At 54.6% G+C, this 20,980-nt stretch overlaps 59 non-coding genes across 59 annotated transcripts; all 59 read left to right on the top strand.

Annotated features, from left to right (window-relative positions):
• Nucleotides 1–106: 106 nt before the first annotated feature.
• Trnae-cuc (transfer RNA glutamic acid (anticodon CUC)) lies at nt 107–179 on the top strand. Its single transcript has one exon. It is a non-coding gene; the product is annotated as a tRNA-Glu (tRNA).
• Nucleotides 180–549: 370 nt separating this feature from the next.
• Trnah-gug (transfer RNA histidin (anticodon GUG)) lies at nt 550–621 on the top strand. The gene has a single exon. It is a non-coding gene; the product is annotated as a tRNA-His (tRNA).
• Nucleotides 622–896: 275 nt separating this feature from the next.
• Trnal-aag (transfer RNA leucine (anticodon AAG)) lies at nt 897–978 on the top strand. Its single transcript has one exon. It is a non-coding gene; the product is annotated as a tRNA-Leu (tRNA).
• Nucleotides 979–1,055: 77 nt separating this feature from the next.
• On the top strand, nt 1,056–1,137 carry Trnal-cag (transfer RNA leucine (anticodon CAG)). The gene has a single exon. It is a non-coding gene; the product is annotated as a tRNA-Leu (tRNA).
• Nucleotides 1,138–1,412: 275 nt separating this feature from the next.
• On the top strand, nt 1,413–1,484 carry Trnae-cuc (transfer RNA glutamic acid (anticodon CUC)). Its single transcript has one exon. It is a non-coding gene; the product is annotated as a tRNA-Glu (tRNA).
• Nucleotides 1,485–1,854: 370 nt separating this feature from the next.
• On the top strand, nt 1,855–1,926 carry Trnah-gug (transfer RNA histidin (anticodon GUG)). The gene has a single exon. It is a non-coding gene; the product is annotated as a tRNA-His (tRNA).
• Nucleotides 1,927–2,201: 275 nt separating this feature from the next.
• Trnal-aag (transfer RNA leucine (anticodon AAG)) lies at nt 2,202–2,283 on the top strand. The gene has a single exon. It is a non-coding gene; the product is annotated as a tRNA-Leu (tRNA).
• A 76-nt stretch (nt 2,284–2,359) lies between these two features.
• On the top strand, nt 2,360–2,441 carry Trnal-cag (transfer RNA leucine (anticodon CAG)). The gene has a single exon. It is a non-coding gene; the product is annotated as a tRNA-Leu (tRNA).
• A 276-nt stretch (nt 2,442–2,717) lies between these two features.
• On the top strand, nt 2,718–2,789 carry Trnae-cuc (transfer RNA glutamic acid (anticodon CUC)). The gene has a single exon. It is a non-coding gene; the product is annotated as a tRNA-Glu (tRNA).
• Nucleotides 2,790–3,160: 371 nt separating this feature from the next.
• Nucleotides 3,161–3,232, top strand: Trnah-gug (transfer RNA histidin (anticodon GUG)). The gene has a single exon. It is a non-coding gene; the product is annotated as a tRNA-His (tRNA).
• Nucleotides 3,233–3,507: 275 nt separating this feature from the next.
• On the top strand, nt 3,508–3,589 carry Trnal-aag (transfer RNA leucine (anticodon AAG)). The gene has a single exon. It is a non-coding gene; the product is annotated as a tRNA-Leu (tRNA).
• A 79-nt stretch (nt 3,590–3,668) lies between these two features.
• Trnal-cag (transfer RNA leucine (anticodon CAG)) lies at nt 3,669–3,750 on the top strand. The gene has a single exon. It is a non-coding gene; the product is annotated as a tRNA-Leu (tRNA).
• A 275-nt stretch (nt 3,751–4,025) lies between these two features.
• Trnae-cuc (transfer RNA glutamic acid (anticodon CUC)) lies at nt 4,026–4,097 on the top strand. The gene has a single exon. It is a non-coding gene; the product is annotated as a tRNA-Glu (tRNA).
• A 370-nt stretch (nt 4,098–4,467) lies between these two features.
• Trnah-gug (transfer RNA histidin (anticodon GUG)) lies at nt 4,468–4,539 on the top strand. Its single transcript has one exon. It is a non-coding gene; the product is annotated as a tRNA-His (tRNA).
• A 275-nt stretch (nt 4,540–4,814) lies between these two features.
• Nucleotides 4,815–4,896, top strand: Trnal-aag (transfer RNA leucine (anticodon AAG)). Its single transcript has one exon. It is a non-coding gene; the product is annotated as a tRNA-Leu (tRNA).
• A 77-nt stretch (nt 4,897–4,973) lies between these two features.
• On the top strand, nt 4,974–5,055 carry Trnal-cag (transfer RNA leucine (anticodon CAG)). Its single transcript has one exon. It is a non-coding gene; the product is annotated as a tRNA-Leu (tRNA).
• A 276-nt stretch (nt 5,056–5,331) lies between these two features.
• Nucleotides 5,332–5,403, top strand: Trnae-cuc (transfer RNA glutamic acid (anticodon CUC)). Its single transcript has one exon. It is a non-coding gene; the product is annotated as a tRNA-Glu (tRNA).
• A 371-nt stretch (nt 5,404–5,774) lies between these two features.
• Nucleotides 5,775–5,846, top strand: Trnah-gug (transfer RNA histidin (anticodon GUG)). The gene has a single exon. It is a non-coding gene; the product is annotated as a tRNA-His (tRNA).
• A 275-nt stretch (nt 5,847–6,121) lies between these two features.
• On the top strand, nt 6,122–6,203 carry Trnal-aag (transfer RNA leucine (anticodon AAG)). Its single transcript has one exon. It is a non-coding gene; the product is annotated as a tRNA-Leu (tRNA).
• A 77-nt stretch (nt 6,204–6,280) lies between these two features.
• Trnal-cag (transfer RNA leucine (anticodon CAG)) lies at nt 6,281–6,362 on the top strand. The gene has a single exon. It is a non-coding gene; the product is annotated as a tRNA-Leu (tRNA).
• Nucleotides 6,363–6,637: 275 nt separating this feature from the next.
• Trnae-cuc (transfer RNA glutamic acid (anticodon CUC)) lies at nt 6,638–6,709 on the top strand. Its single transcript has one exon. It is a non-coding gene; the product is annotated as a tRNA-Glu (tRNA).
• A 370-nt stretch (nt 6,710–7,079) lies between these two features.
• On the top strand, nt 7,080–7,151 carry Trnah-gug (transfer RNA histidin (anticodon GUG)). Its single transcript has one exon. It is a non-coding gene; the product is annotated as a tRNA-His (tRNA).
• A 276-nt stretch (nt 7,152–7,427) lies between these two features.
• On the top strand, nt 7,428–7,509 carry Trnal-aag (transfer RNA leucine (anticodon AAG)). The gene has a single exon. It is a non-coding gene; the product is annotated as a tRNA-Leu (tRNA).
• Nucleotides 7,510–7,587: 78 nt separating this feature from the next.
• On the top strand, nt 7,588–7,669 carry Trnal-cag (transfer RNA leucine (anticodon CAG)). Its single transcript has one exon. It is a non-coding gene; the product is annotated as a tRNA-Leu (tRNA).
• A 275-nt stretch (nt 7,670–7,944) lies between these two features.
• Trnae-cuc (transfer RNA glutamic acid (anticodon CUC)) lies at nt 7,945–8,016 on the top strand. Its single transcript has one exon. It is a non-coding gene; the product is annotated as a tRNA-Glu (tRNA).
• Nucleotides 8,017–8,386: 370 nt separating this feature from the next.
• On the top strand, nt 8,387–8,458 carry Trnah-gug (transfer RNA histidin (anticodon GUG)). The gene has a single exon. It is a non-coding gene; the product is annotated as a tRNA-His (tRNA).
• A 275-nt stretch (nt 8,459–8,733) lies between these two features.
• Nucleotides 8,734–8,815, top strand: Trnal-aag (transfer RNA leucine (anticodon AAG)). Its single transcript has one exon. It is a non-coding gene; the product is annotated as a tRNA-Leu (tRNA).
• Nucleotides 8,816–8,892: 77 nt separating this feature from the next.
• On the top strand, nt 8,893–8,974 carry Trnal-cag (transfer RNA leucine (anticodon CAG)). Its single transcript has one exon. It is a non-coding gene; the product is annotated as a tRNA-Leu (tRNA).
• A 275-nt stretch (nt 8,975–9,249) lies between these two features.
• On the top strand, nt 9,250–9,321 carry Trnae-cuc (transfer RNA glutamic acid (anticodon CUC)). The gene has a single exon. It is a non-coding gene; the product is annotated as a tRNA-Glu (tRNA).
• A 370-nt stretch (nt 9,322–9,691) lies between these two features.
• Trnah-gug (transfer RNA histidin (anticodon GUG)) lies at nt 9,692–9,763 on the top strand. Its single transcript has one exon. It is a non-coding gene; the product is annotated as a tRNA-His (tRNA).
• Nucleotides 9,764–10,194: 431 nt separating this feature from the next.
• Trnal-cag (transfer RNA leucine (anticodon CAG)) lies at nt 10,195–10,276 on the top strand. The gene has a single exon. It is a non-coding gene; the product is annotated as a tRNA-Leu (tRNA).
• A 275-nt stretch (nt 10,277–10,551) lies between these two features.
• On the top strand, nt 10,552–10,623 carry Trnae-cuc (transfer RNA glutamic acid (anticodon CUC)). The gene has a single exon. It is a non-coding gene; the product is annotated as a tRNA-Glu (tRNA).
• Nucleotides 10,624–11,334: 711 nt separating this feature from the next.
• Nucleotides 11,335–11,416, top strand: Trnal-aag (transfer RNA leucine (anticodon AAG)). Its single transcript has one exon. It is a non-coding gene; the product is annotated as a tRNA-Leu (tRNA).
• Nucleotides 11,417–11,493: 77 nt separating this feature from the next.
• On the top strand, nt 11,494–11,575 carry Trnal-cag (transfer RNA leucine (anticodon CAG)). Its single transcript has one exon. It is a non-coding gene; the product is annotated as a tRNA-Leu (tRNA).
• A 275-nt stretch (nt 11,576–11,850) lies between these two features.
• Trnae-cuc (transfer RNA glutamic acid (anticodon CUC)) lies at nt 11,851–11,922 on the top strand. Its single transcript has one exon. It is a non-coding gene; the product is annotated as a tRNA-Glu (tRNA).
• Nucleotides 11,923–12,292: 370 nt separating this feature from the next.
• Nucleotides 12,293–12,364, top strand: Trnah-gug (transfer RNA histidin (anticodon GUG)). The gene has a single exon. It is a non-coding gene; the product is annotated as a tRNA-His (tRNA).
• Nucleotides 12,365–12,640: 276 nt separating this feature from the next.
• On the top strand, nt 12,641–12,722 carry Trnal-aag (transfer RNA leucine (anticodon AAG)). Its single transcript has one exon. It is a non-coding gene; the product is annotated as a tRNA-Leu (tRNA).
• A 78-nt stretch (nt 12,723–12,800) lies between these two features.
• Nucleotides 12,801–12,882, top strand: Trnal-cag (transfer RNA leucine (anticodon CAG)). The gene has a single exon. It is a non-coding gene; the product is annotated as a tRNA-Leu (tRNA).
• Nucleotides 12,883–13,157: 275 nt separating this feature from the next.
• On the top strand, nt 13,158–13,229 carry Trnae-cuc (transfer RNA glutamic acid (anticodon CUC)). Its single transcript has one exon. It is a non-coding gene; the product is annotated as a tRNA-Glu (tRNA).
• A 370-nt stretch (nt 13,230–13,599) lies between these two features.
• Nucleotides 13,600–13,671, top strand: Trnah-gug (transfer RNA histidin (anticodon GUG)). The gene has a single exon. It is a non-coding gene; the product is annotated as a tRNA-His (tRNA).
• A 277-nt stretch (nt 13,672–13,948) lies between these two features.
• Nucleotides 13,949–14,030, top strand: Trnal-aag (transfer RNA leucine (anticodon AAG)). Its single transcript has one exon. It is a non-coding gene; the product is annotated as a tRNA-Leu (tRNA).
• Nucleotides 14,031–14,107: 77 nt separating this feature from the next.
• On the top strand, nt 14,108–14,189 carry Trnal-cag (transfer RNA leucine (anticodon CAG)). The gene has a single exon. It is a non-coding gene; the product is annotated as a tRNA-Leu (tRNA).
• A 275-nt stretch (nt 14,190–14,464) lies between these two features.
• Trnae-cuc (transfer RNA glutamic acid (anticodon CUC)) lies at nt 14,465–14,536 on the top strand. The gene has a single exon. It is a non-coding gene; the product is annotated as a tRNA-Glu (tRNA).
• Nucleotides 14,537–14,906: 370 nt separating this feature from the next.
• On the top strand, nt 14,907–14,978 carry Trnah-gug (transfer RNA histidin (anticodon GUG)). Its single transcript has one exon. It is a non-coding gene; the product is annotated as a tRNA-His (tRNA).
• Nucleotides 14,979–15,253: 275 nt separating this feature from the next.
• Trnal-aag (transfer RNA leucine (anticodon AAG)) lies at nt 15,254–15,335 on the top strand. The gene has a single exon. It is a non-coding gene; the product is annotated as a tRNA-Leu (tRNA).
• A 77-nt stretch (nt 15,336–15,412) lies between these two features.
• Nucleotides 15,413–15,494, top strand: Trnal-cag (transfer RNA leucine (anticodon CAG)). Its single transcript has one exon. It is a non-coding gene; the product is annotated as a tRNA-Leu (tRNA).
• Nucleotides 15,495–16,226: 732 nt separating this feature from the next.
• Nucleotides 16,227–16,298, top strand: Trnah-gug (transfer RNA histidin (anticodon GUG)). Its single transcript has one exon. It is a non-coding gene; the product is annotated as a tRNA-His (tRNA).
• Nucleotides 16,299–16,734: 436 nt separating this feature from the next.
• Trnal-cag (transfer RNA leucine (anticodon CAG)) lies at nt 16,735–16,816 on the top strand. The gene has a single exon. It is a non-coding gene; the product is annotated as a tRNA-Leu (tRNA).
• A 275-nt stretch (nt 16,817–17,091) lies between these two features.
• On the top strand, nt 17,092–17,165 carry Trnae-cuc (transfer RNA glutamic acid (anticodon CUC)). Its single transcript has one exon. It is a non-coding gene; the product is annotated as a tRNA-Glu (tRNA).
• A 373-nt stretch (nt 17,166–17,538) lies between these two features.
• Nucleotides 17,539–17,610, top strand: Trnah-gug (transfer RNA histidin (anticodon GUG)). The gene has a single exon. It is a non-coding gene; the product is annotated as a tRNA-His (tRNA).
• Nucleotides 17,611–17,885: 275 nt separating this feature from the next.
• On the top strand, nt 17,886–17,967 carry Trnal-aag (transfer RNA leucine (anticodon AAG)). The gene has a single exon. It is a non-coding gene; the product is annotated as a tRNA-Leu (tRNA).
• Nucleotides 17,968–18,045: 78 nt separating this feature from the next.
• On the top strand, nt 18,046–18,127 carry Trnal-cag (transfer RNA leucine (anticodon CAG)). Its single transcript has one exon. It is a non-coding gene; the product is annotated as a tRNA-Leu (tRNA).
• Nucleotides 18,128–18,402: 275 nt separating this feature from the next.
• Nucleotides 18,403–18,474, top strand: Trnae-cuc (transfer RNA glutamic acid (anticodon CUC)). Its single transcript has one exon. It is a non-coding gene; the product is annotated as a tRNA-Glu (tRNA).
• Nucleotides 18,475–18,845: 371 nt separating this feature from the next.
• Nucleotides 18,846–18,917, top strand: Trnah-gug (transfer RNA histidin (anticodon GUG)). The gene has a single exon. It is a non-coding gene; the product is annotated as a tRNA-His (tRNA).
• Nucleotides 18,918–19,192: 275 nt separating this feature from the next.
• Nucleotides 19,193–19,274, top strand: Trnal-aag (transfer RNA leucine (anticodon AAG)). Its single transcript has one exon. It is a non-coding gene; the product is annotated as a tRNA-Leu (tRNA).
• Nucleotides 19,275–19,351: 77 nt separating this feature from the next.
• On the top strand, nt 19,352–19,434 carry Trnal-cag (transfer RNA leucine (anticodon CAG)). The gene has a single exon. It is a non-coding gene; the product is annotated as a tRNA-Leu (tRNA).
• Nucleotides 19,435–20,155: 721 nt separating this feature from the next.
• Nucleotides 20,156–20,227, top strand: Trnah-gug (transfer RNA histidin (anticodon GUG)). Its single transcript has one exon. It is a non-coding gene; the product is annotated as a tRNA-His (tRNA).
• A 276-nt stretch (nt 20,228–20,503) lies between these two features.
• Nucleotides 20,504–20,585, top strand: Trnal-aag (transfer RNA leucine (anticodon AAG)). Its single transcript has one exon. It is a non-coding gene; the product is annotated as a tRNA-Leu (tRNA).
• Nucleotides 20,586–20,663: 78 nt separating this feature from the next.
• Trnal-cag (transfer RNA leucine (anticodon CAG)) lies at nt 20,664–20,745 on the top strand. Its single transcript has one exon. It is a non-coding gene; the product is annotated as a tRNA-Leu (tRNA).
• Nucleotides 20,746–20,980: the final 235 nt, after the last annotated feature.

Here is a 20,980-nt window from a genome sequence, read left to right as displayed (position 1 = left end):
ACACTAGATCGCGTGTTTACAAAGTGGGAGCGTATAATTTTGTAGTTGTCGTTTAGTAGCGTGTGTATAGATTGCTGCGTTCGCTGGAGTAGCCCTTGTGCCGTTGTCCGGTGTGGTCTAGTGGCTAGGATACCTGGCTCTCACCCAGGAGGCCCGGGTTCGATTCCCGGTACCCGGAAAAGCGAGCGCAATTTGTTGCTCCTCTTATGCGACTTGGCCCGACTTAGCTCGACTGACGCTTCGCTGACGCTTGCAGAAAACTACGTTAAGTACGATTCGTGGTCACAAGTGACGGCGAGAGCGATGCGACATCTGCCCACCTCTTATCGAGGCACATACCTGAGGTGAACAGAGTAGGAGGACTGCAAGACACTGCCACGGGGGTTGAATGCAGCTAACCACACTGCTTAGTGTCCTTACATCGCAGACACGTTCGTTTGCCAGTATACATATAATGGAGCCCGCGTCTGACACAGTGGTGTGTGGGCCGAGCTTTGCTGTGCATCGCAACATGCAGTCGCGAGGACTGCCCTCGGCGGTGCTTCCGTGGCCGTGATCGTCTAGTGGTTAGGACATTGCGTTGTGGCCGCAATAACCCAGGTTCGAATCCTGGTCACGGCAATTTTTAAAGTTTTGCCTTGGTGTCGCTGCAGTGACGGTTGTGACTCAGTGTTTGAAATCACGGTGCCCTCTTTATTTTTCACTCATGTTCCGCAGGCTGCAGGTGGCACTACCAATTCTTTATCAACACGCAATGCCGCCACACGAGAGCGCGGGCAGCAACCTGTGTAGTTACTCTCTATTCGAAAAGGGCAGTTGTTTGAGGTGCAATGGATGAGCAGCCAGTCGCAGCTGTGTCGTGCACTGTTTCTACAAAAGCGAAGAACACTGGCACAGGTAGCGTGGCCGAGCGGTCTAAGGCGCTGGTTTAAGGCACCAGTCTCTTCGGAGGCGTGGGTTCGAATCCCACCGCTGCCACATTTTTCTGTTTTTTTGTGCCATTGTGGTGTTTCTCGTGGGGTAGAACGCAGCTCCTGTGACCGCCGTGCAGCGTCGGTAGCGTGGCCGAGCGGTCTAAGGCGCTGGTTTCAGGCACCAGTCTCCTCGGAGGCGTGGGTTCGAATCCCACCGCTGCCAATGTTTTCTGTCTCGAAAGCCGCAGCACTGATTACCCGCGACGAAAGCAGCGCAGCAAGCCGTGAGCGTCTCTTTCTTAAATTGTCGTAGCACAGTGCGCGGTGCAACGACATGATTCACAGGCGCCGTTTGGTGTCATAGTGGCTGGCGTTCGTCTCCACGAAATGAGTCCCGAGCATGCCGCTGTACAAAGTGGGAGCGTATAATTTTGTAGTTGTCGTTTAGTAGCGTGTGTATAGATTGCTGCGTTCGCTGGAGTAGCCCTTGTGCCGTTGTCCGGTGTGGTCTAGTGGCTAGGATACCTGGCTCTCACCCAGGAGGCCCGGGTTCGATTCCCGGTACCGGAAAAGCGAGCGCAATTTGTTGCTCCTCTTATGCGACTTGGCCCGACTTAGCTCGACTGACGCTTCGCTGACGCTTGCAGAAAACTACGTTAAGTACGATTCGTGGTCACAAGTGACGGCGAGAGCGATGCGACATCTGCCCACCTCTTATCGAGGCACATACCTGAGGTGAACAGAGTAGGAGGACTGCAAGACACTGCCACGGGGGTTGAATGCAGCTAACCACACTGCTTAGTGTCCTTACATCGCAGACACGTTCGTTTGCCAGTATACATATAATGGAGCCCGCGTCTGACACAGTGGTGTGTGGGCCGAGCTTTGCTGTGCATCGCAACATGCAGTCGCGAGGACTGCCCTCGGCGGTGCTTCCGTGGCCGTGATCGTCTAGTGGTTAGGACATTGCGTTGTGGCCGCAATAACCCAGGTTCGAATCCTGGTCACGGCAATTTTTAAAGTTTTGCCTTGGTGTCGCTGCAGTGACGGTTGTGGCTCAGTGTTTGAAATCACGGTGCCCTCTTTATTTTTCACTCATGTTCCGCAGGCTGCAGGTGGCACTACCAATTCTTTATCAACACGCAATGCCGCCACACGAGAGCGCGGGCAGCAACCTGTGTAGTTACTCTCTATTCGAAAAGGGCAGTTGTTTGAGGTGCAATGGATGAGCAGCCAGTCGCAGCTGTGTCGTGCACTGTTTCTACAAAAGCGAAGAACACTGGCACAGGTAGCGTGGCCGAGCGGTCTAAGGCGCTGGTTTAAGGCACCAGTCTCTTCGGAGGCGTGGGTTCGAATCCCACCGCTGCCACATTTTCTGTTTTTTGTGCCATTGTGGTGTTTTCTCGTGGGGTAGAACGCAGCTCCTGTGACCGCCGTGCAGCGTCGGTAGCGTGGCCGAGCGGTCTAAGGCGCTGGTTTCAGGCACCAGTCTCCTCGGAGGCGTGGGTTCGAATCCCACCGCTGCCAATGTTTTCTGTCTCGAAAGCCGCAGCACTGATTACCCGCGACGAAAGCAGCGCAGCAAGCCGTGAGCGTCTCTTTCTTAAATTGTCGTAGCACAGTGCGCGGTGCAACGACATGATTCACAGGCGCCGTTTGGTGTCATAGTGGCTGGCGTTCGTCTCCACGAAATGAGTCCCGAGCATGCCGCTGTACAAAGTGGGGAGCGTATAATTTTGTAGTTGTCGTTTAGTAGCGTGTGTATAGATTGCTGCGTTCGCTGGAGTAGCCCTTGTGCCGTTGTCCGGTGTGGTCTAGTGGCTAGGATACCTGGCTCTCACCCAGGAGGCCCGGGTTCGATTCCCGGTACCGGAAAAGCGAGCGCAATTTGTTGCTCCTCTTATGCGACTTGGCCCGACTTAGCTCGACTGACGCTTCGCTGACGCTTGCAGAAAACTACGTTAAGTACGATTCGTGGTCACAAGTGACGGCGAGAGCGATGCGACATCTGCCCACCTCTTATCGAGGCACATACCTGAGGTGAACAGAGTAGGAGGACTGCAAGACACTGCCACGGGGGTTGAATGCAGCTAACCACACTGCTTAGTGTCCTTACAATCGCAGACACGTTCGTTTGCCAGTATACATATAATGGAGCCCGCGTCTGACACAGTGGTGTGTGGGCCGAGCTTTGCTGTGCATCGCAACATGCAGTCGCGAGGACTGCCCTCGGCGGTGCTTCCGTGGCCGTGATCGTCTAGTGGTTAGGACATTGCGTTGTGGCCGCAATAACCCAGGTTCGAATCCTGGTCACGGCAATTTTTAAAGTTTTGCCTTGGTGTCGCTGCAGTGACGGTTGTGGCTCAGTGTTTGAAATCACGGTGCCCTCTTTATTTTTCACTCATGTTCCGCAGGCTGCAGGTGGCACTACCAATTCTTTATCAACACGCAATGCCGCCACACGAGAGCGCGGGCAGCAACCTGTGTAGTTACTCTCTATTCGAAAAGGGCAGTTGTTTGAGGTGCAATGGATGAGCAGCCAGTCGCAGCTGTGTCGTGCACTGTTTCTACAAAAGCGAAGAACACTGGCACAGGTAGCGTGGCCGAGCGGTCTAAGGCGCTGGTTTAAGGCACCAGTCTCTTCGGAGGCGTGGGTTCGAATCCCACCGCTGCCACATTTTTCTGTTTTTTTGTGCCATTGTGGTGTTTTTCTCGTGGGGTAGAACGCAGCTCCTGTGACCGCCGTGCAGCGTCGGTAGCGTGGCCGAGCGGTCTAAGGCGCTGGTTTCAGGCACCAGTCTCCTCGGAGGCGTGGGTTCGAATCCCACCGCTGCCAATGTTTTCTGTCTCGAAAGCCGCAGCACTGATTACCCGCGACGAAAGCAGCGCAGCAAGCCGTGAGCGTCTCTTTCTTAAATTGTCGTAGCACAGTGCGCGGTGCAACGACATGATTCACAGGCGCCGTTTGGTGTCATAGTGGCTGGCGTTCGTCTCCACGAAATGAGTCCCGAGCATGCCGCTGTACAAAGTGGGAGCGTATAATTTTGTAGTTGTCGTTTAGTAGCGTGTGTATAGATTGCTGCGTTCGCTGGAGTAGCCCTTGTGCCGTTGTCCGGTGTGGTCTAGTGGCTAGGATACCTGGCTCTCACCCAGGAGGCCCGGGTTCGATTCCCGGTACCGGAAAAGCGAGCGCAATTTGTTGCTCCTCTTATGCGACTTGGCCCGACTTAGCTCGACTGACGCTTCGCTGACGCTTGCAGAAAACTACGTTAAGTACGATTCGTGGTCACAAGTGACGGCGAGAGCGATGCGACATCTGCCCACCTCTTATCGAGGCACATACCTGAGGTGAACAGAGTAGGAGGACTGCAAGACACTGCCACGGGGGTTGAATGCAGCTAACCACACTGCTTAGTGTCCTTACATCGCAGACACGTTCGTTTGCCAGTATACATATAATGGAGCCCGCGTCTGACACAGTGGTGTGTGGGCCGAGCTTTGCTGTGCATCGCAACATGCAGTCGCGAGGACTGCCCTCGGCGGTGCTTCCGTGGCCGTGATCGTCTAGTGGTTAGGACATTGCGTTGTGGCCGCAATAACCCAGGTTCGAATCCTGGTCACGGCAATTTTTAAAGTTTTGCCTTGGTGTCGCTGCAGTGACGGTTGTGGCTCAGTGTTTGAAATCACGGTGCCCTCTTTATTTTTCACTCATGTTCCGCAGGCTGCAGGTGGCACTACCAATTCTTTATCAACACGCAATGCCGCCACACGAGAGCGCGGGCAGCAACCTGTGTAGTTACTCTCTATTCGAAAAGGGCAGTTGTTTGAGGTGCAATGGATGAGCAGCCAGTCGCAGCTGTGTCGTGCACTGTTTCTACAAAAGCGAAGAACACTGGCACAGGTAGCGTGGCCGAGCGGTCTAAGGCGCTGGTTTAAGGCACCAGTCTCTTCGGAGGCGTGGGTTCGAATCCCACCGCTGCCACATTTTTCTGTTTTTTGTGCCATTGTGGTGTTTTCTCGTGGGGTAGAACGCAGCTCCTGTGACCGCCGTGCAGCGTCGGTAGCGTGGCCGAGCGGTCTAAGGCGCTGGTTTCAGGCACCAGTCTCCTCGGAGGCGTGGGTTCGAATCCCACCGCTGCCAATGTTTTCTGTCTCGAAAGCCGCAGCACTGATTACCCGCGACGAAAGCAGCGCAGCAAGCCGTGAGCGTCTCTTTCTTAAATTGTCGTAGCACAGTGCGCGGCTGCAACGACATGATTCACAGGCGCCGTTTGGTGTCATAGTGGCTGGCGTTCGTCTCCACGAAATGAGTCCCGAGCATGCCGCTGTACAAAGTGGGAGCGTATAATTTTGTAGTTGTCGTTTAGTAGCGTGTGTATAGATTGCTGCGTTCGCTGGAGTAGCCCTTGTGCCGTTGTCCGGTGTGGTCTAGTGGCTAGGATACCTGGCTCTCACCCAGGAGGCCCGGGTTCGATTCCCGGTACCGGAAAAGCGAGCGCAATTTGTTGCTCCTCTTATGCGACTTGGCCCGACTTAGCTCGACTGACGCTTCGCTGACGCTTGCAGAAAACTACGTTAAGTACGATTCGTGGTCACAAGTGACGGCGAGAGCGATGCGACATCTGCCCACCTCTTATCGAGGCACATACCTGAGGTGAACAGAGTAGGAGGACTGCAAGACACTGCCACGGGGGTTGAATGCAGCTAACCACACTGCTTAGTGTCCTTACATCGCAGACACGTTCGTTTGCCAGTATACATATAATGGAGCCCAGCGTCTGACACAGTGGTGTGTGGGCCGAGCTTTGCTGTGCATCGCAACATGCAGTCGCGAGGACTGCCCTCGGCGGTGCTTCCGTGGCCGTGATCGTCTAGTGGTTAGGACATTGCGTTGTGGCCGCAATAACCCAGGTTCGAATCCTGGTCACGGCAATTTTTAAAGTTTTGCCTTGGTGTCGCTGCAGTGACGGTTGTGGCTCAGTGTTTGAAATCACGGTGCCCTCTTTATTTTTCACTCATGTTCCGCAGGCTGCAGGTGGCACTACCAATTCTTTATCAACACGCAATGCCGCCACACGAGAGCGCGGGCAGCAACCTGTGTAGTTACTCTCTATTCGAAAAGGGCAGTTGTTTGAGGTGCAATGGATGAGCAGCCAGTCGCAGCTGTGTCGTGCACTGTTTCTACAAAAGCGAAGAACACTGGCACAGGTAGCGTGGCCGAGCGGTCTAAGGCGCTGGTTTAAGGCACCAGTCTCTTCGGAGGCGTGGGTTCGAATCCCACCGCTGCCACATTTTTCTGTTTTTTGTGCCATTGTGGTGTTTTCTCGTGGGGTAGAACGCAGCTCCTGTGACCGCCGTGCAGCGTCGGTAGCGTGGCCGAGCGGTCTAAGGCGCTGGTTTCAGGCACCAGTCTCCTCGGAGGCGTGGGTTCGAATCCCACCGCTGCCAATGTTTTCTGTCTCGAAAGCCGCAGCACTGATTACCCGCGACGAAAGCAGCGCAGCAAGCCGTGAGCGTCTCTTTCTTAAATTGTCGTAGCACAGTGCGCGGTGCAACGACATGATTCACAGGCGCCGTTTGGTGTCATAGTGGCTGGCGTTCGTCTCCACGAAATGAGTCCCGAGCATGCCGCTGTACAAAGTGGGAGCGTATAATTTTGTAGTTGTCGTTTAGTAGCGTGTGTATAGATTGCTGCGTTCGCTGGAGTAGCCCTTGTGCCGTTGTCCGGTGTGGTCTAGTGGCTAGGATACCTGGCTCTCACCCAGGAGGCCCGGGTTCGATTCCCGGTACCGGAAAAGCGAGCGCAATTTGTTGCTCCTCTTATGCGACTTGGCCCGACTTAGCTCGACTGACGCTTCGCTGACGCTTGCAGAAAACTACGTTAAGTACGATTCGTGGTCACAAGTGACGGCGAGAGCGATGCGACATCTGCCCACCTCTTATCGAGGCACATACCTGAGGTGAACAGAGTAGGAGGACTGCAAGACACTGCCACGGGGGTTGAATGCAGCTAACCACACTGCTTAGTGTCCTTACATCGCAGACACGTTCGTTTGCCAGTATACATATAATGGAGCCCGCGTCTGACACAGTGGTGTGTGGGCCGAGCTTTGCTGTGCATCGCAACATGCAGTCGCGAGGACTGCCCTCGGCGGTGCTTCCGTGGCCGTGATCGTCTAGTGGTTAGGACATTGCGTTGTGGCCGCAATAACCCAGGTTCGAATCCTGGTCACGGCAATTTTTAAAGTTTTGCCTTGGTGTCGCTGCAGTGACGGTTGTGGCTCAGTGTTTGAAATCACGGTGCCCTCTTTATTTTTCACTCATGTTCCGCAGGCTGCAGGTGGGCACTACCAATTCTTTATCAACACGCAATGCCGCCACACGAGAGCGCGGGCAGCAACCTGTGTAGTTACTCTCTATTCGAAAAGGGCAGTTGTTTGAGGTGCAATGGATGAGCAGCCAGTCGCAGCTGTGTCGTGCACTGTTTCTACAAAAGCGAAGAACACTGGCACAGGTAGCGTGGCCGAGCGGTCTAAGGCGCTGGTTTAAGGCACCAGTCTCTTCGGAGGCGTGGGTTCGAATCCCACCGCTGCCACATTTTTCTGTTTTTTTGTGCCATTGTGGTGTTTTCTCGTGGGGTAGAACGCAGCTCCTGTGACCGCCGTGCAGCGTCGGTAGCGTGGCCGAGCGGTCTAAGGCGCTGGTTTCAGGCACCAGTCTCCTCGGAGGCGTGGGTTCGAATCCCACCGCTGCCAATGTTTTCTGTCTCGAAAGCCGCAGCACTGATTACCCGCGACGAAAGCAGCGCAGCAAGCCGTGAGCGTCTCTTTCTTAAATTGTCGTAGCACAGTGCGCGGTGCAACGACATGATTCACAGGCGCCGTTTGGTGTCATAGTGGCTGGCGTTCGTCTCCACGAAATGAGTCCCGAGCATGCCGCTGTACAAAGTGGGAGCGTATAATTTTGTAGTTGTCGTTTAGTAGCGTGTGTATAGATTGCTGCGTTCGCTGGAGTAGCCCTTGTGCCGTTGTCCGGTGTGGTCTAGTGGCTAGGATACCTGGCTCTCACCCAGGAGGCCCGGGTTCGATTCCCGGTACCGGAAAAGCGAGCGCAATTTGTTGCTCCTCTTATGCGACTTGGCCCGACTTAGCTCGACTGACGCTTCGCTGACGCTTGCAGAAAACTACGTTAAGTACGATTCGTGGTCACAAGTGACGGCGAGAGCGATGCGACATCTGCCCACCTCTTATCGAGGCACATACCTGAGGTGAACAGAGTAGGAGGACTGCAAGACACTGCCACGGGGGTTGAATGCAGCTAACCACACTGCTTAGTGTCCTTACATCGCAGACACGTTCGTTTGCCAGTATACATATAATGGAGCCCGCGTCTGACACAGTGGTGTGTGGGCCGAGCTTTGCTGTGCATCGCAACATGCAGTCGCGAGGACTGCCCTCGGCGGTGCTTCCGTGGCCGTGATCGTCTAGTGGTTAGGACATTGCGTTGTGGCCGCAATAACCCAGGTTCGAATCCTGGTCACGGCAATTTTTAAAGTTTTGCCTTGGTGTCGCTGCAGTGACGGTTGTGGCTCAGTGTTTGAAATCACGGTGCCCTCTTTATTTTTCACTCATGTTCCGCAGGCTGCAGGTGGCACTACCAATTCTTTATCAACACGCAATGCCGCCACACGAGAGCGCGGGCAGCAACCTGTGTAGTTACTCTCTATTCGAAAAGGGCAGTTGTTTGAGGTGCAATGGATGAGCAGCCAGTCGCAGCTGTGTCGTGCACTGTTTCTACAAAAGCGAAGAACACTGGCACAGGTAGCGTGGCCGAGCGGTCTAAGGCGCTGGTTTAAGGCACCAGTCTCTTCGGAGGCGTGGGTTCGAATCCCACCGCTGCCACATTTTTCTGTTTTTTGTGCCATTGTGGTGTTTTCTCGTGGGGTAGAACGCAGCTCCTGTGACCGCCGTGCAGCGTCGGTAGCGTGGCCGAGCGGTCTAAGGCGCTGGTTTCAGGCACCAGTCTCCTCGGAGGCGTGGGTTCGAATCCCACCGCTGCCAATGTTTTCTGTCTCGAAAGCCGCAGCACTGATTACCCGCGACGAAAGCAGCGCAGCAAGCCGTGAGCGTCTCTTTCTTAAATTGTCGTAGCACAGTGCGCGGTGCAACGACATGATTCACAGGCGCCGTTTGGTGTCATAGTGGCTGGCGTTCGTCTCCACGAAATGAGTCCCGAGCATGCCGCTGTACAAAGTGGGAGCGTATAATTTTGTAGTTGTCGTTTAGTAGCGTGTGTATAGATTGCTGCGTTCGCTGGAGTAGCCCTTGTGCCGTTGTCCGGTGTGGTCTAGTGGCTAGGATACCTGGCTCTCACCCAGGAGGCCCGGGTTCGATTCCCGGTACCGGAAAAGCGAGCGCAATTTGTTGCTCCTCTTATGCGACTTGGCCCGACTTAGCTCGACTGACGCTTCGCTGACGCTTGCAGAAAACTACGTTAAGTACGATTCGTGGTCACAAGTGACGGCGAGAGCGATGCGACATCTGCCCACCTCTTATCGAGGCACATACCTGAGGTGAACAGAGTAGGAGGACTGCAAGACACTGCCACGGGGGTTGAATGCAGCTAACCACACTGCTTAGTGTCCTTACATCGCAGACACGTTCGTTTGCCAGTATACATATAATGGAGCCCGCGTCTGACACAGTGGTGTGTGGGCCGAGCTTTGCTGTGCATCGCAACATGCAGTCGCGAGGACTGCCCTCGGCGGTGCTTCCGTGGCCGTGATCGTCTAGTGGTTAGGACATTGCGTTGTGGCCGCAATAACCCAGGTTCGAATCCTGGTCACGGCAATTTTTAAAGTTTTGCCTTGGTGTCGCTGCAGTGACGGTTGTGGCTCAGTGTTTGAAATCACGGTGCCCTCTTTATTTTTCACTCATGTTCCGCAGGCTGCAGGTGGCACTACCAATTCTTTATCAACACGCAATGCCGCCACACGAGAGCGCGGGCAGCAACCTGTGTAGTTACTCTCTATTCGAAAAGGGCAGTTGTTTGAGGTGCAATGGATGAGCAGCCAGTCGCAGCTGTGTCGTGCACTGTTTCTACAAAAGCGAAGAACACTGGCACAGGTAGCGTGGCCGAGCGGTCTAAGGCGCTGGTTTAAGGCACCAACACGCGATCTAGTGTTTCGAATCCCACCGCTGCCACATTTTTCTGTTTTTTGTGCCATTGTGGTGTTTTCTCGTGGGGTAGAACGCAGCTCCTGTGACCGCCGTGCAGCGTCGGTAGCGTGGCCGAGCGGTCTAAGGCGCTGGTTTCAGGCACCAGTCTCCTCGGAGGCGTGGGTTCGAATCCCACCGCTGCCAATGTTTTCTGTCTCGAAAGCCGCAGCACTGATTACCCGCGACGAAAGCAGCGCAGCAAGCCGTGAGCGTCTCTTTCTTAAATTGTCGTAGCACAGTGCGCGGTGCAACGACATGATTCACAGGCGCCGTTTGGTGTCATAGTGGCTGGCGTTCGTCTCCACGAAATGAGTCCCGAGCATGCCGCTGTACAAAGTGGGAGCGTATAATTTTGTAGTTGTCGTTTAGTAGCGTGTGTATAGATTGCTGCGTTCGCTGGAGTAGCCCTTGTGCCGTTGTCCGGTGTGGTCTAGTGGCTAGGATACCTGGCTCTCACCCAGGAGGCCCGGGTTCGATTCCCGGTACCGGAAAAGCGAGCGCAATTTGTTGCTCCTCTTATGCGACTTGGCCCGACTTAGCTCGACTGACGCTTCGCTGACGCTTGCAGAAAACTACGTTAAGTACGATTCGTGGTCACAAGTGACGGCGAGAGCGATGCGACATCTGCCCACCTCTTATCGAGGCACATACCTGAGGTGAACAGAGTAGGAGGACTGCAAGACACTGCCACGGGGGTTGAATGCAGCTAACCACACTGCTTAGTGTCCTTACATCGCAGACACGTTCGTTTGCCAGTATACATATAATGGAGCCCGCGTCTGACACAGTGGTGTGTGGGCCGAGCTTTGCTGTGCATCGCAACATGCAGTCGCGAGGACTGCCCTCGGCGGTGCTTCCGTGGCCGTGATCGTCTAGTGGTTAGGACATTGCGTTGTGGCCGCAATAACCCAGGTTCGAATCCTGGTAATTTTTAAAGTTTTGCCTTGGTGTCGCTGCAGTGACGGTTGTGGCTCAGTGTTTGAAATCACGGTGCCCTCTTTATTTTTCACTCATGTTCCGCAGGCTGCAGGTGGCACTACCAATTCTTTATCAACACGCAATGCCGCCACACGAGAGCGCGGGCAGCAACCTGTGTAGTTACTCTCTATTCGAAAAGGGCAGTTGTTTGAGGTGCAATGGATGAGCAGCCAGTCGCAGCTGTGTCGTGCACTGTTTCTACAAAAGCGAAGAACACTGGCACAGGTAGCGTGGCCGAGCGGTCTAAGGCGCTGGTTTAAGGCACCAGTCTCTTCGGAGGCGTGGGTTCGAATCCCACCGCTGCCACATTTTTCTGTTTTTTGTGCCATTGTGGTGTTTTCTCGTGGGGTAGAACGCAGCTCCTGTGACCGCCGTGCAGCGTCGGTAGCGTGGCCGAGCGGTCTAAGGCGCTGGTTTCAGGCACCAGTCTCCTCGGAGGCGTGGGTTCGAATCCCACCGCTGCCAATGTTTTCTGTCTCGAAAGCCGCAGCACTGATTACCCGCGACGAAAGCAGCGCAGCAAGCCGTGAGCGTCTCTTTCTTAAATTGTCGTAGCACAGTGCGCGGTGCAACGACATGATTCACAGGCGCCGTTTGGTGTCATAGTGGCTGGCGTTCGTCTCCACGAAATGAGTCCCGAGCATGCCGCTGTACAAAGTGGGAGCGTATAATTTTGTAGTTGTCGTTTAGTAGCGTGTGTATAGATTGCTGCGTTCGCTGGAGTAGCCCTTGTGCCGTTGTCCGGTGTGGTCTAGTGGCTAGGATACCTGGCTCTCACCCAGGAGGCCCGGGTTCGATTCCCGGTACCGGAAAAGCGAGCGCAATTTGTTGCTCCTCTTATGCGACTTGGCCCGACTTAGCTCGACTGACGCTTCGCTGACGCTTGCAGAAAACTACGTTAAGTACGATTCGTGGTCACAAGTGACGGCGAGAGCGATGCGACATCTGCCCACCTCTTATCGAGGCACATACCTGAGGTGAACAGAGTAGGAGGACTGCAAGACACTGCCACGGGGGTTGAATGCAGCTAACCACACTGCTTAGTGTCCTTACATCGCAGACACGTTCGTTTGCCAGTATACATATAATGGAGCCCGCGTCTGACACAGTGGTGTGTGGGCCGAGCTTTGCTGTGCATCGCAACATGCAGTCGCGAGGACTGCCCTCGGCGGTGCTTCCGTGGCCGTGATCGTCTAGTGGTTAGGACATTGCGTTGTGGCCGCAATAACCCAGGTTCGAATCCTGGTCACGGCAATTTTTAAAGTTTTGCCTTGGTGTCGCTGCAGTGACGGTTGTGGCTCAGTGTTTTGAAATCACGGTGCCCTCTTTATTTTTCACTCATGTTCCGCAGGCTGCAGGTGGCACTACCAATTCTTTATCAACACGCAATGCCGCCACACGAGAGCGCGGGCAGCAACCTGTGTAGTTACTCTCTATTCGAAAAGGGCAGTTGTTTGAGGTGCAATGGATGAGCAGCCAGTCGCAGCTGTGTCGTGCACTGTTTCTACAAAAGCGAAGAACACTGGCACAGGTAGCGTGGCCGAGCGGTCTAAGGCGCTGGTTTAAGGCACCAGTCTCTTCGGAGGCGTGGGTTCGAATCCCACCGCTGCCACATTTTTCTGTTTTTTTGTGCCATTGTGGTGTTTTCTCGTGGGGTAGAACGCAGCTCCTGTGACCGCCGTGCAGCGTCGGTAGCGTGGCCGAGCGGTCTAAGGCGCTGGTTTCAGGCACCAGTCTCCTCGGAGGCGTGGGTTCGAATCCCACCGCTGCCAATGTTTTCTGTCTCGAAAGCCGCAGCACTGATTACCCGCGACGAAAGCAGCGCAGCAAGCCGTGAGCGTCTCTTTCTTAAATTGTCGTAGCACAGTGCGCGGTGCAACGACATGATTCACAGGCGCCGTTTGGTGTCATAGTGGCTGGCGTTCGTCTCCACGAAATGAGTCCCGAGCATGCCGCTGTACAAAGTGGGAGCGTATAATTTTGTAGTTGTCGTTTAGTAGCGTGTGTATAGATTGCTGCGTTCGCTGGAGTAGCCCTTGTGCCGTTGTCCGGTGTGGTCTAGTGGCTAGGATACCTGGCTCTCACCCAGGAGGCCCGGGTTCGATTCCCGGTACCGGAAAAGCGAGCGCAATTTGTTGCTCCTCTTATGCGACTTGGCCCGACTTAGCTCGACTGACGCTTCGCTGACGCTTGCAGAAAACTACGTTAAGTACGATTCGTGGTCACAAGTGACGGCGAGAGCGATGCGACATCTGCCCACCTCTTATCGAGGCACATACCTGAGGTGAACAGAGTAGGAGGACTGCAAGACACTGCCACGGGGGTTGAATGCAGCTAACCACACTGCTTAGTGTCCTTACATCGCAGACACGTTCGTTTGCCAGTATACATATAATGGAGCCCGCGTCTGACACAGTGGTGTGTGGGCCGAGCTTTGCTGTGCATCGCAACATGCAGTCGCGAGGACTGCCCTCGGCGGTGCTTCCGTGGCCGTGATCGTCTAGTGGTTAGGACATTGCGTTGTGGCCGCAATAACCCAGGTTCGAATCCTGGTCACGGCAATTTTTAAAGTTTTGCCTTGGTGTCGCTGGCAGTGACGGTTGTGGCTCAGTGTTTGAAATCACGGTGCCCTCTTTATTTTTTCACTCATGTTCCGCAGGCTGCAGGTGGCACTACCAATTCTTTATCAACACGCAATGCCGCCACACGAGAGCGCGGGCAGCAACCTGTGTAGTTACTCTCTATTCGAAAAGGGCAGTTGTTTGAGGTGCAATGGATGAGCAGCCAGTCGCAGCTGTGTCGTGCACTGTTTCTACAAAAGCGAAGAACACTGGCACAGGTAGCGTGGCCGAGCGGTCTAAGGCGCTGGTTTAAGGCACCAGTCTCTTCGGAGGCGTGGGTTCGAATCCCACCGCTGCCACATTTTTCTGTTTTTTGTGCCATTGTGGTGTTTTCTCGTGGGGTAGAACGCAGCTCCTGTGACCGCCGTGCAGCGTCGGTAGCGTGGCCGAGCGGTCTAAGGCGCTGGTTTCAGGCACCAGTCTCCTCGGAGGCGTGGGTTCGAATCCCACCGCTGCCAATGTTTTCTGTCTCGAAAGCCGCAGCACTGATTACCCGCGACGAAAGCAGCGCAGCAAGCCGTGAGCGTCTCTTTCTTAAATTGTCGTAGCACAGTGCGCGGTGCAACGACATGATTCACAGGCGCCGTTTGGTGTCATAGTGGCTGGCGTTCGTCTCCACGAAATGAGTCCCGAGCATGCCGCTGTACAAAGTGGGAGCGTATAATTTTGTAGTTGTCGTTTAGTAGCGTGTGTATAGATTGCTGCGTTCGCTGGAGTAGCCCTTGTGCCGTTGTCCGGTGTGGTCTAGTGGCTAGGATACCTGGCTCTCACCCAGGAGGCCCGGGTTCGATTCCCGGTACCGGAAAAAGCGAGCGCAATTTGTTGCTCCTCTTATGCGACTTGGCCCGACTTAGCTCGACTGACGCTTCGCTGACGCTTGCAGAAAACTACGTTAAGTACGATTCGTGGTCACAAGTGACGGCGAGAGCGATGCGACATCTGCCCACCTCTTATCGAGGCACATACTGAGGTGAACAGAGTAGGAGGACTGCAAGACACTGCCACGGGGGTTGAATGCAGCTAACCACACTGCTTAGTGTCCTTACATCGCAGACACGTTCGTTTGCCAGTATACATATAATGGAGCCCGCGTCTGACACAGTGGTGTGTGGGCCGAGCTTTGCTGTGCATCGCAACATGCAGTCGCGAGGACTGCCCTCGGCGGTGCTTCCGTGGCCGTGATCGTCTAGTGGTTAGGACATTGCGTTGTGGCCGCAATAACCCAGGTTCGAATCCTGGTCACGGCAATTTTTAAAGTTTTGCCTTGGTGTCGCTGCAGTGACGGTTGTGGCTCAGTGTTTGAAATCACGGTGCCCTCTTTATTTTTCACTCATGTTCCGCAGGCTGCAGGTGGCACTACCAATTCTTTATCAACACGCAATGCCGCCACACGAGAGCGCGGGCAGCAACCTGTGTAGTTACTCTCTATTCGAAAAGGGCAGTTGTTTGAGGTGCAATGGATGAGCAGCCAGTCGCAGCTGTGTCGTGCACTGTTTCTACAAAAGCGAAGAACACTGGCACAGGTAGCGTGGCCGAGCGGTCTAAGGCGCTGGTTTAAGGCACCAGTCTCTTCGGAGGCGTGGGTTCGAATCCCACCGCTGCCACATTTTTCTGTTTTTTGTGCCATTGTGGTGTTTTCTCGTGGGGTAGAACGCAGCTCCTGTGACCGCCGTGCAGCGTCGGTAGCGTGGCCGAGCGGTCTAAGGCGCTGGTTTCAGGCACCAGTCTCCTCGGAGGCGTGGGTTCGAATCCCACCGCTGCCAATGTTTTCTGTCTCGAAAGCCGCAGCACTGATTACCCGCGACGAAAGCAGCGCAGCAAGCCGTGAGCGTCTCTTTCTTAAATTGTCGTAGCACAGTGCGCGGTGCAACGACATGATTCACAGGCGCCGTTTGGTGTCATAGTGGCTGGCGTTCGTCTCCACGAAATGAGTCCCGAGCATGCCGCTGTACAAAGTGGGAGCGTATAATTTTGTAGTTGTCGTTTAGTAGCGTGTGTATAGATTGCTGCGTTCGCTGGAGTAGCCCTTGTGCCGTTGTCCGGTGTGGTCTAGTGGCTAGGATACCTGGATCTGTCTCGCGTGTGTCTCACCCAGGAGGCCCCGGGTTCGATTCCCGGTACCGGAAAAGCGAGCGCAATTTGTTGCTCCTCTTATGCGACTTGGCCCGACTTAGCTCGACTGACGCTTCGCTGACGCTTGCAGAAAACTACGTTAAGTACGATTCGTGGTCACAAGTGACGGCGAGAGCGATGCGACATCTGCCCACCTCTTATCGAGGCACATACCCTGAGGTGAACAGAGTAGGAGGACTGCAAGACACTGCCACGGGGTTGAATGCAGCTAACCACACTGCTTAGTGTCCTTACATCGCAGACACGTTCGTTTGCCAGTATACATATAATGGAGCCCGCGTCTGACACAGTGGTGTGTGGGCCGAGCTTTGCTGTGCATCGCAACATGCAGTCGCGAGGACTGCCCTCGCGGTGCTTCCGTGGCCGTGATCGTCTAGTGGTTAGGACATTGCGTTGTGGCCGCAATAACCCAGGTTCGAATCCTGGTCACGGCAATTTTTAAAGTTTTGCCTTGGTGTCGCTGCAGTGACGGTTGTGGCTCAGTGTTTGAAATCACGGTGCCCTCTTTATTTTTCACTCATGTTCCGCAGGCCTGCAGGTGGCACTACCAATTCTTTATCAACACGCAATGCCGCCACACGAGAGCGCGGGCAGCAACCTGTGTAGTTACTCTCTATTCGAAAAGGGCAGTTGTTTGAGGTGCAATGGGATGAGCAGCCAGTCGCAGCTGTGTCGTGCACTGTTTCTACAAAAGCGAAGAACACTGGCACAGGTAGCGTGGCCGAGCGGTCTAAGGCGCTGGTTAAGGCACCAGTCTCTTCGGAGGCGTGGGTTCGAATCCCACCGCTGCCACATTTTTCTGTTTTTTTGTGCCATTGTGGTGTTTTCTCGTGGGGTAGAACGCAGCTCCTGTGACCGCCGTGCAGCGTCGGTAGCGTGGCCGAGCGGTCTAAGGCGCTGGTTTCAGGCACCAGTCTCCTCGGAGGCGTGGGTTCGAATCCCACCGCTGCCAATGTTTTCTGTCTCGAAAGCCGCAGCACTGATTACCCGCGACGAAAGCAGCGCAGCAAGCCGTGAGCGTCTCTTCTTAAATTGTCGTAGCACAGTGCGCGGTGCAACGACATGATTCACAGGCGCCGTTTGGTGTCATAGTGGCTGGCGTTCGTCTCCACGAAATGAGTCCCGAGCATGCCGCTGTACAAAGTGGGAGCGTATAATTTTGTAGTTGTCGTTTAGTAGCGTGTGTATAGATTGCTGCGTTCGCTGGGAGTAGCCCTTGTGCCGTTGTCCGGTGTGGTCTAGTGGCTAGGATACCTGGCTCTCACCCAGGAGGCCCGGGTTTCGATTCCCGGGTACCGGAAAAGCGAGCGCAATTTGTTGCTCCTCTTATGCGACTTGGCCCGACTTAGCTCGACTGACGCTTCGCTGACGCTTGCAGAAAACTACGTTAAGTACGATTCGTGGTCACAAGTGACGGCGAGAGCGATGCGACATCTGCCCACCTCTTATCGAGGCACATACCTGAGGTGAACAGAGTAGGAGGACTGCAAGACACTGCCACGGGGGGTTGAATGCAGCTAACCACACTGCTTAGTGTCCTTACATCGCAGACACGTTCGTTTGCCAGTATACATATATATTGGAGCCCGCGTCTGACACAGTGGTGTGTGGGCCGAGCTTTGCTGTGCATCGCAACATGCAGTCGCGAGGACTGCCCTCGGCGGTGCTTCCGTGGCCGTGATCGTCTAGTGGTTAGGACATTGCGTTGTGGCCGCAATAACCCAGGTTCGAATCCTGGTCACGGCAATTTTTAAAGTTTTGCCTTGGTGTCGCTGCAGTGACGGTTGTGGCTCAGTGTTTGAAATCACGGTGCCCTCTTTATTTTTCACTCATGTTCCGCAGGCTGCAGGTGGCACTACCAATTCTTTATCAACACGCAATGCCGCCACACGAGAGCGCGGGCAGCAACCTGTGTAGTTACTCTCTATTCGAAAAGGGCAGTTGTTTGAGGTGCAATGGATGAGCAGCCAGTCGCAGCTGTGTCGTGCACTGTTTCTACAAAAGCGAAGAACACTGGCACAGGTAGCGTGGCCGAGCGGTCTAAGGCGCTGGTTTAAGGCACCAGTCTCTTCGGAGGCGTGGGTTCGAATCCCACCGCTGCCACATTTTTCTGTTTTTTTGTGCCATTGTGGTGTTTTCTCGTGGGGTAGAACGCAGCTCCTGTGACCGCCGTGCAGCGTCGGTAGCGTGGCCGAGCGGTCTAAGGCGCTGGTTTCAGGCACCAGTCTCCTCGGAGGCGTGGGTTCGAATCCCACCGCTGCCAATGTTTTCTGTCTCGAAAGCCGCAGCACTGATTACCGCGACGAAAGCAGCGCAGCAAGCCGTGAGCGTCTCTTTCTTAAATTGTCGTAGCACAGTGCGCGGTGCAACGACATGATTCACAGGCGCCGTTTGGTGTCATAGTGGCTGGCGTTCGTCTCCACGAAATGAGTCCCGAGCATGCCGCTGTACAAAGTGGGAGCGTAATAATTTTGTAGTTGTCGTTTAGTAGCGTGTGTATAGATTGCTGCGTTCGCTGGAGTAGCCCTTGTGCCGTTGTCCGGTGTGGTCTAGTGGCTAGGATACCTGGCTCTCACCCAGGAGGCCCGGGTTCGATTCCCGGTACCGGAAAAGCGAGCGCAATTTGTTTGCTCCTCTTATGCGACTTGGCCCGACTTAGCTCGACTGACGCTTCGCTGACGCTTGCAGAAAACTACGTTAAGTACGATTCGTGGTCACAAGTGACGGCGAGAGCGATGCGACATCTGCCCACCTCTTATCGAGGCACATACCTGAGGTGAACAGAGTAGGAGGACTGCAAGACACTGCCACGGGGGTTGAATGCAGCTAACCACACTGCTTAGTGTCCTTACATCGCAGACACGTTCGTTTGCCAGTATACATATAATGGAGCCCGCGTCTGACACAGTGGTGTGTGGGCCGAGCTTTGCTGTGCATCGCAACATGCAGTCGCGAGGACTGCCCTCGGCGGTGCTTCCGTGGCCGTGATCGTCTAGTGGTTAGGACATTGCGTTGTGGCCGCAATAACCCAGGTTCGAATCCTGGTCACGGCAATTTTTAAAGTTTTGCCTTGGTGTCGCTGCAGTGACGGTTGTGGCTCAGTGTTTGAAATCACGGTGCCCTCTTTATTTTTCACTCATGTTCCGCAGGCTGCAGGTGGCACTACCAATTCTTTATCAACACGCAATGCCGCCACACGAGAGCGCGGGCAGCAACCTGTGTAGTTACTCTCTATTCGAAAAGGGCAGTTGTTTGAGGTGCAATGGATGAGCAGCCAGTCGCAGCTGTGTCGTGCACTGTTTCTACAAAAGCGAAGAACACTGGCACAGGTAGCGTGGCCGAGCGGTCTAAGGCGCTGGTTTAAGGCACCAGTCTCTTCGGAGGCGTGGGTTCGAATCCCACCGCTGCCACATTTTTCTGTTTTTTGTGCCATTGTGGTGTTTTCTCGTGGGGTAGAACGCAGCTCCTGTGACCGCCGTGCAGCGTCGGTAGCGTGGCCGAGCGGTCTAAGGCGCTGGTTTCAGGCACCAGTCTCCTCGGAGGCGTGGGGTTCGAATCCCACCGCTGCCAATGTTTTCTGTCTCGAAAGCCGCAGCACTGATTACCCGCGACGAAAGCAGCGCAGCAAGCCGTGAGCGTCTCTTTCTTAAATTGTCGTAGCACAGTGCGCGGTGCAACGACATGATTCACAGGCGCCGTTTGGTGTCATAGTGGCTGGCGTTCGTCTCCACGAAATGAGTCCCGAGCATGCCGCTGTACAAAGTGGGAGCGTATAATTTTGTAGTTGTCGTTTAGTAGCGTGTGTATAGATTGCTGCGTTCGCTGGAGTAGCCCTTGTGCCGTTGTCCGGTGTGGTCTAGTGGCTAGGATACCTGGCTCTCACCAGGAGGCCCGGGTTCGATTCCCGGTACCGGAAAAGCGAGCGCAATTTGTTGCTCCTCTTATGCGACTTGGCCCGACTTAGCTCGACTGACGCTTCGCTGACGGCTTGCAGAAAACTACGTTAAGTACGATTCGTGGTCACAAGTGACGGCGAGGAGCGATGCGACATCTGCCCACCTCTTATCGAGGCACATACCTGAGGTGAACAGAGTAGGAGGACTGCAAGACACTGCCACGGGGGGTTTGAATGCAGCTAACCACACTGCTTAGTGTCCTTACATCGCAGACACGTTCGTTTGCCAGATACATATAATGGAGCCCGCGTCTGACACAGTGGTGTGTGGGCCGAGCTTTGCTGTGCATCGCAACATGCAGTCGCGAGGACTGCCCTCGGCGGGTGCTTCCGTGGGCCGTGATCGTCTAGTGGTTAGGACATTGCGTTGTGGCCGCAATAACCCAGGTTCGAATCCTGGTCACGGCAATTTTTAAAGTTTTGCCTTGGTGTCGCTGCAGTGACGGTTGTGGCTCAGTGTTTGAAATCACGGTGCCCTCTTTATTTTTCAACTCATGTTCCGCAGGCTGCAGGTGGCACTACCAATTCTTTATCAACACGCAATGCCGCCACACGAGAGCGCGGGCAGCAACCTGTGTAGTTACTCTCTATTCGAAAAGGGCAGTTGTTTGAGGTGCAATGGATGAGCAGCCAGTCGCAGCTGTGTCGTGCACTGTTTCTACAAAAGCGAAGAACACTGGCACAGGTAGCGTGGCCGAGCGGTCTAAGGCGCTGGTTTAAGGCACCAGTCTCTTCGGAGGCGTGGGTTCGAATCCCACCGCTGCCACATTTTTCTGTTTTTTTGTGCCATTGTGGTGTTTTCTCGTGGGGTAGAACGCAGCTCCTGTGACCGCCGTGCAGCGTCGGTAGCGTGGCCGAGCGGTCTAAGGCGCTGGTTTCAGGCACCAGTCTCCTCGGAGGCGTGGGTTCGAATCCCACCGCTGCCAATGTTTTCTGTCTCGAAAGCCGCAGCACTGATTACCCGCGACGAAAGCAGCGCAGCAAGCCGTGAGCGTCTCTTTCTTAAATTGGTCGTAGCACAGTGCGCGGGTGCAACGACATGATTCCACAGGCGCCGTTTGGTGTCATAGTGGCTGGCGTTCGTCTCCACGAAATGAGTCCCGAGCATGCCGCTGTACAAGAGTGGGAGCGTATAATTTTGTAGTTGTCGTTTAGGTAGCG

Source organism: Schistocerca gregaria, unplaced genomic scaffold, assembly GCF_023897955.1.
Source record: "Schistocerca gregaria isolate iqSchGreg1 unplaced genomic scaffold, iqSchGreg1.2 ptg000516l, whole genome shotgun sequence".
In the NCBI taxonomy this organism is placed as follows: Eukaryota; Metazoa; Arthropoda; class Insecta; order Orthoptera; family Acrididae; genus Schistocerca; species Schistocerca gregaria.
The sequence above is the reverse complement of the archived record's forward strand: the minus strand, read 5'-3'. Positions and strand labels throughout refer to the sequence as shown.